Genomic DNA, 7,817 nt, shown 5'->3' with positions numbered 1-7,817 from the left:
TAGGCCTAATTTGCCTAAAACAAGAAACGAATAAAATTAAACCTGCACGATTAAATCTTTGAAACTCTAAAGAATTAATAAAACGTCCTCACAATTAAACGCAAGTTCTCTCATTATAATCAGCAACATTCACACGGTGTAAAAAAAAAGCTTTAGTAATTGATAACTAAAGTAATTTTAAAGGGAACCTTCTCTACTTGCTTTTAAAGTAGGGTAATATCATATGGCCTAAAAAAAAAATCCCAGTTTTTTTTTTTTTTTTTTTTTTTTAGAAAAATCTGATTTATGATTTAAACCGATTTTTAAATCAATATTCAAATGACAAAGAAATTTTACAAAAGTTTTAATATAGTTCTTTATCATTCATTTAGCAGTCAAATTTATAACTGCAACAAGATGATTAATTTAATACTAGCCCATCATGCATTTAACCATCCACTCAGCTTTAAGAGCTGTTCAGATTAAAACTGGCAGCTCAGCAGTGAGTCAGTGTCATGGATGGAGGACCTGTTAATATTTTTTCTAGTTTATATTTCCATCTCGTTATGCCACTGGTTTAGTTGTCATCTGTGCCCCAAAGCAAATAGTGTGTCTAAACTTGATGACATCACACTATAGTGTCAAATCATCTGAACACAGTGTCAGAACATTTCATCATAAACAGAACGAGCATCAGTTCACTGATGGGGATCGTGTCCAGTGTATCCATCACTGTGTTCTGCTGTATTTGGTTCGATCGTTCCACTCCAGACCGGTGTAGCTAGACCTGGCATGCGTTTTTTATTGGTTTTTTTTCTTACTGCCCTGCTTGTTTGACTGCATGGTCATATTATCGAATTGTTTACTGCCATGCGACCTACAAAAGTAAAGCTTGGCGAGTCGATGCAGGAGCATTGCTTCAGGTTGATTTTTGGCGGATGTTCGTTTCGTCAGGTGAAACATCTCTCTCACTTGCAGCAGAGTCTGTGAGCAGCAACAACTTCCCCTCCGCGCGAACTGATACCAGAAACACGCTCCGCCTTCACCCAGTGAATAAAGTATTTCAGTATGTTTGAAATGTTATGTTCATAACAAAGCATATAAAATAAAAATAATAATAATAATTAAAAAATAACAGGAGAGTTTCAAAGTGGCTTATGCTATGTGTAAACTTTTTCCCTATATCACATGCCAAACTAATAACATTGTAAGCATTAGCTACATCTTTAATTGCTGCTTTCTGCTGTGAAAATTTTGTTTGTGATGAAAATAACATCTTTGTCAGTTATTTTATCTAATAACATCTTTGTCAGTTATTTTATCTTCAAGATTTAACTTCTTCAAGATTTCAAAATCAGATAGCATGCTGATAATGTAGCACTGTAAGCAGTGTTGTGCCTGAACGCGTTCATTGAAGGATAGTTCATGAACTCGTTCGTATTTTGGGCGAACGTGAACTGAACGTGCTGAATTAATGCCCGATGAACTCGTTACTGTCAACTGTTCATTCTGGTGTCTGTGAACGGCACGCTCTCTCAGGTTAACTTCGTTCAATAGGGTGCCAGATTTCTATAGAGCCTTCCAGACGAAAAACCGGCTAAAACACACCGTAAACGGGTCTTAATATGTAGCGGGAAAACACCCAATCTGGCAACACCGTCCGCCGCATGCGTGACGCGTCATCAAAAAAAAAAAGGCATCGAGGCGACAGCAGCATGTAGAAAGAAGGCGTATGATCATTATAAAGAATTTTATGATGTTTATGATAGACAAGGTCGGTGAGAATGGGAGACAAAGCATTAAAGCAAGAAGGGGGAAGTGCTGTCCCCTCAATGCTAATGTAAACCCTTGGATAAGTATTCAAAATTGGATATGAAGATGAAATCTGACGCATAGTTTCATTGTTAAAACTGATAAAATAATTGCTGTCTGTGATTCTATATGGGCTGTGGCAATAATTTTGAAAAATAATAGCTCGCAGCAACATATGGAATAAAAGAACTATGAACTAGTTCATTTTTGGAACTGTGTGAACTTAGTTCAACATTTTGTGGTTTGAACTATGAACTGAACTAGTTCATTTTAAAATTTGTGAATTGAACTTTGAACTAGTTCAGTAGAAAGTGAACTTTCCCAACACTGACTGTAAGATTAAATTTGTTTGAACGCATTATTGCGAAAGCGATTGAGTGTGAATCTGTTTAAATCATGCTGTAACCCGAAAATAATCAGTAAAAGAAACAGACTAACTCTTAACATCCCGCTCGACTCTTGCAGTCAACCTTCTGATCAAGCTAAATATGTTGGCTATTGGCATTAATTTTACTCGTGATAAGAAGCTCATATTCAAGTGTTTGTGCAAAAATTATTAATGTGCATTAATGACAGGGAGGTGCCTCTCATCACTTTAATTTTTCATGATAATGATAATTTTTTCATTAACATTATATCGTGGTGTCTCACATAGGTACATTAAAAATATAGCTACAGAAAGCTTGAAATGTTTTTAAACGAAAAGGAATAATGTAATGTGTGAATTTCTCTGGTCAGAGAGAGCCAGCACTGTGAATATAACCAAAACAACAGTCCTATATAAACCGGTTCAGCAAGTGAAAGCCTCATAAGACACTGTCCATATGAAAGAGCAATTCACACCTTTATCTCGACCCCCACAAGCCATGAATAACTATCCAAAACCCAACCCCCTCCAGCTGAACAGAATTCGGTCTGTGTTTTGGCTCTGAGGAACGGTGTGTTACCTGGCTGAAACATGCCTGCACTACACTTCATAATTTTCTCGCAGCCCATATTATTATTTTCACAAGACCATAATGATAATAACAAATCATCAATTAATAATTAATCATTATTTTATGAAAATCATTGTTATTTGTGATCGTGGATGTTTGCGGGAGGCTTTAAGACCAAGCGGAGTCCTCTGTTCCCGCCTCACAGCGCGCGGGTCTCCGAGGCTTCACTGTCTGCGGTTTGACTTTACTGAATCAGATTGAGGCGAACTTATTGATCATGAGCCCAACATTTAGCAAGGCAGGAGAAGTCTAACGGAAGGAAGACATATATCATTGAGCTAATGCTGTTAAAGAGAGTGTTACGCGCATAAGCGATTTGAATAGTTTGAGCATTGCGAATTTAAGAACTCGAGCTGAAGGCTCGTGAGGCTGGTGCTCTATTCAACGCAGATCAAGTTGACATAACCCGTAACATTCGCCTTGTTCCACCTTTTAATGAGAACAAAGTTGATACGTTTTTTTGCACATTTCGAACGTGTAGCGACAACATTTAAATGGCCCAAAGAGATTTGGGCCATGATGTTACAATGCGTTTTCACTAGAAAAGCGCAGGAGGCTTATTCCTCGTTAACTCTTGAAGACGCAGCTGATTATGAAAAAGTTAAACATGCTGTTTTACACATTTATGCTCTTGTGCCAGAGGCTTATCGACAAAAGTTTCGCAGTTATCAGAAACCTGACGATCTCACATTTGTCGAGTATGTTAGAGAAAAAGAAATGTTATTTGATAGATGGCTTAGCTCTCAAGAAGTAAAAACTTTTCAATCTCTTCGTGATTTGATAATTCTTGAAGATTTTAAAAACGGTCTTCCTCGAACAATCGCTACTCATGTTAGTGAGCATAAGAATTTAACTCCTGCTCGTGCAGCTGTGCTTGCCGATGAGTATGTACTCACTCATAAGCGTGTTCCTTCTAATTCTAAATTCGCACAAAACGCTTCAAGTCATCCAAATGTGTCCAAGATGTCTAGAGAAACCGTGCCTGTTTCTGCCCGCCCTCTAGATCGGCGTCCGTCGGTACCTAATGTTACAGCTCCAACCTGTGCTTATTGTAAGAAACGTGGTCATGTTTTGTCTGAGTGTTATTCACTACAGCGTAAAAATAAGGCAGCGAGTCAATCCGCTTCTTCTAGATCAGAGGTGGGTTTGTGTGTTTCGAACTTGCCTGTGAGTAGGGATGACACCCATACTAACAATCATAGTTTTGCGCCTTTTATAATGGATGGCTTTGTTTCTTTGCCAGGTGAGCACTTAAAAATTCCCGTAAAAAATGTGCGTGATACTGGTGCTTCACAGAGTTTTATTTTTCAAGATGTGTTGTCTTTCAGTGATAAGACTTTTACTGGTGATAGTATTCTTGTACGTGGATTTGAAATGGGTTATGTTAGTGTCCCTCTGCATGAGATTTCTCTTATGTCTGACTTGGTTACATGCAATGTTACCGTGGGTGTACGCCCCTCCTTGCCTATTGAAAATGTAGCTGTTCTACTTGGTAACGACTTGTGTGGTGGAAAGGTCTTGCCTTGTCCCATAGTGTCTCATGTAGCTCCAAAAACCTGTACTGATGACCTGTCAATTAACTTCCCCAAGGTTTTTTCGTCTAGCGTGGTTACTCGTGCTATGGTGAGAAATGAGAAAAGGATGAAATTGAGGATCAACTTAATCTTAGTGACACTTTTATTGCTCAACCTCCACTCTTTAACGATAGTGATTTACCTTTGAATTCTGCTTCAGTATCGTTCCCTTCTGATGTTCCTAAATTTTCTATGAGTCTAGAGCAGCTTATTAAGGAACAGAAAATTGACCCATCTCTTGCTGCTTTCTTTTCAGAAGCTATGTCTGAAGAAGACATTGAGCATTCGCTGCATGGCTATTTTTTACGAGATGGTGTCTTAATGCGCAAGTGGAGACCTCTTATGGCCTCAGCACAAGATGAGTGGAGAGTTTTCTTACAAATTGTTGTCCCAGTCTCCTTTCGTGATAAAGTCTTGGGTTTAGCTCATGACCATCACTTTGCAGGTCATCTTGGCATAAATAAGACCACTGACAGAATATTACGCCATTTTTTTTTTGGCCAGGTATTAAAAGAGATGTCGTGAGATATTGTAGAACATGTCACTTATGTCAGGTAATTGGCAAACCTAACCAGGTGATTCCACCTGCACCTTTACAGCCGATTCCGGTTACGTCTGAGCCTTTTGAAAATGTTATCTTAGACCGTGTTGGCCCATTGCCCCGAACAAAGTCTGGGAATCAATGGTTACTCACCATAATGTGTAGCGTGACTCGTTTTCCAGAAGCTATTCCGCTCTGTAAAATCACAGCTCCTGTCATCGTTAAGGCCCTGATGGGTTTTTTCTCTCTTTTTGGTCTTCCGAAAACCATTCAGACTGATCGCGGTACTAATTTTCTGTCCAGTGTATTTGCTCAAGCTATGCGCCAGCTCGCTGTCCACCATGTTACGTCCAGCCCGTATCATCCGCAAACTCAAGGTGCACTTGAGAGGTTCCATCAGACTTTGAAAAGTATGCTCAGGTGTTTTTGCCTCGAGTTTCAACGTGATTGGGATGAAGGTGTACCGTTTGCGTGAGGTAGTACAAGAGAGTTTGAGTTTTAGCCCATCAGAACTTGTTTTCGGTCACATGGTTCGTGGGCCTATGAAGCTGTTGAAAGAGTCATGGCTAGTTGAGCCTAAGGAGTCAGTTTGTGTGATTACGTGTCCAACATGCGTAATAGGCTCAGTCGTGCATGCCAGTTGGCTAAAGAGAATTTAGGTCTCTGTAAAAAAACGAATGAAGCAGAGGTTTGATCAGAAGCCTGTTTTTCAAAGTTTCAGTCCTGGTGATAAAGTTCTTGTGTTGATTCCTGTGATTGGTTCTGCTTTGCAGGCTCGTTACACTGGGCCTTATTGTGTTGAACGGCGGGTGAGTAATTTGAATTATGTCATTTCGACTCCTGATCGAAAGAGAAAGACCACACTATGTCATATTAACCGTTTGAAGTTGTATTGTGGTCGAGAAGATTCAATTTCTGAGCTCAAATCTCCTTGCTCTCCAACTGTCAGAAATAGTGAGGCCTGCGTAACGACCGTGCCACCATCCAAGAAGTGTGACACTGGAGTTGTTTCCTCGTTGGTAGTTGAGGCACAACCTGAAAGTGCATTTTCGTCGGTACAACCGGGTGCTGTGGTCAGTGCTTTGTTTGAAGATGAGGGTCGTATTCCATCGATGGAGGTAATTGAAGGGAGAATGAAGAATTCTGAGGTTCTTAATAGGGGTGTAACGATATTTCGCAGTACGATATTTCGCGATGCAAAAATGTTACGATATGTATCGTAAAATGGTGGCGATACTTTAACGATATGACGGCAGTCTAATCCTATTGGTTGAGCTGCTGACGTGACTTGTGCCATGTGTGGTTTCCTCAAAGTTGAAGAACTCGCTCAAGCTGAACATTAGTTGAGAAACATGAGTTCGGTTGAAACTGAAATTGAAGATGCCCCATCTTCTTATAAATCCGAAGTCTGGCAGCATTTTGGCTTTCCAGTCACGCGACAGGACGACGGTAAAAAAATTACAGACAAAACACAAACTGTTTGTAAACACTGTAAAACAAGACTGCCATACACAACGTCAAACACTTCGAATATGATGTGCCATTTAAAACGGCATCACAACAACAAACTTCTGCAAACTCCTTCGACAAAAAGAGTAAAAGAAGGCCAAACATCTATACAAAGCAGTTTTGCTGCAACATGGTCTCAGTCAAGTGCGAAAGCTCAAGAAATAACTAGGTGCATCGGAGTTTTTATTGCAAAAGACATGAGACCATTTTCCGTTGTCGACAATGTTGGATTTCGTGAATTGGTCAGGGTACTGGAGCCCAGGTATCATATTCCGTCACGACCGCACTTCAGTCAAGAGATAGTTCCAGCCCTGTACTGCGAAGCTAAAGCAAAGGTGGTCGACGGTCTGAAAAAAGCAGAGAATGTGGCAATAACAACGGACGGGTGGACTTCGCGGGCTTGTCAGAGCTATATCACAATCACTGCGCATGTTATTACAGCGGAGTGGGAAATGAAAAGTTTTGTGCTTCAGACTCGCCCACTTTTTGAGTCACACACTGGAACTAACATAGCCGGAGTTTTAAAAGCGGCTATACAAGAGTGGGGGCTTGAAAAGGCTTCTCATAGTACTGCTGTTGTTACTGACAACGCACGCAACATGGAGGTGGCAGTGAGAGAAGCCGGGTTGTCACCGCATATTAAGTGTTTCGCGCACACACTGAATCTCGCGTCGCAAGCAGGTTTAAATGTTTCTCGCGTGAGTCGCCTGCTTGGTCGCGTGAGAAAAGTCGTGGCTTTCTTTCACCGCAGTGCCACAGCAACAGCTGTGCTCGCTGAAAAGCAAAAGATGCTTGAGATTGCATCACATAAGCTTATCATGGATGTTGTAACACGTTGGAACAGCTCCATGGATATGCTGGAATGCTATCTCGAGCAACAAGCGGCTATAACTGCATCTCTCTTGAGCACAGAGGTGCGCAAAAATGCCCGTCAACTTGATACTCTGGATAGCAACGACATCACTGATGCAGAAGAAATAGTAACCCTTCTTCTTGTTCTGTCTGATGAAAAGAGCGCCACCCTGTCACTCATTGTGCTCTTGAAATCCATGATCGAGCAGAGCATGACACTGGATGAGAAGGACTCCACAACTATAGCTAACATGAAAGCAGCCATCCTGCAAAACCTCTCAGGCAGATACTCAGAAGTACACGATTATCTGCTAGAGAGCACTGCACTAGACCCCAGATTTCGAGCGTTGCCCCATCTGCTCCCTGAACAACGTGAAGAGGTTTTCCACAGGTTGATGGACAAATCAAACCAGTTACAGCAGGTATGTCTCTGCATTACTAATTATTTGAGAATCTGTATTTGCATTTCCATGTTTTGGTTAGCCTTCTTTGTGATGTGGGTGTGTGTGTGTGTGTGTGTGTGTGTGTGTGTGTAACTATGCAACTATGCTA

The sequence above is a fragment of the Carassius auratus genome, chromosome 25 (assembly GCF_003368295.1).
Source record: "Carassius auratus strain Wakin chromosome 25, ASM336829v1, whole genome shotgun sequence".
NCBI lineage: Eukaryota > Metazoa > Chordata > Actinopteri > Cypriniformes > Cyprinidae > Carassius > Carassius auratus.
Note: the sequence above shows the minus strand (reverse complement) of the source record.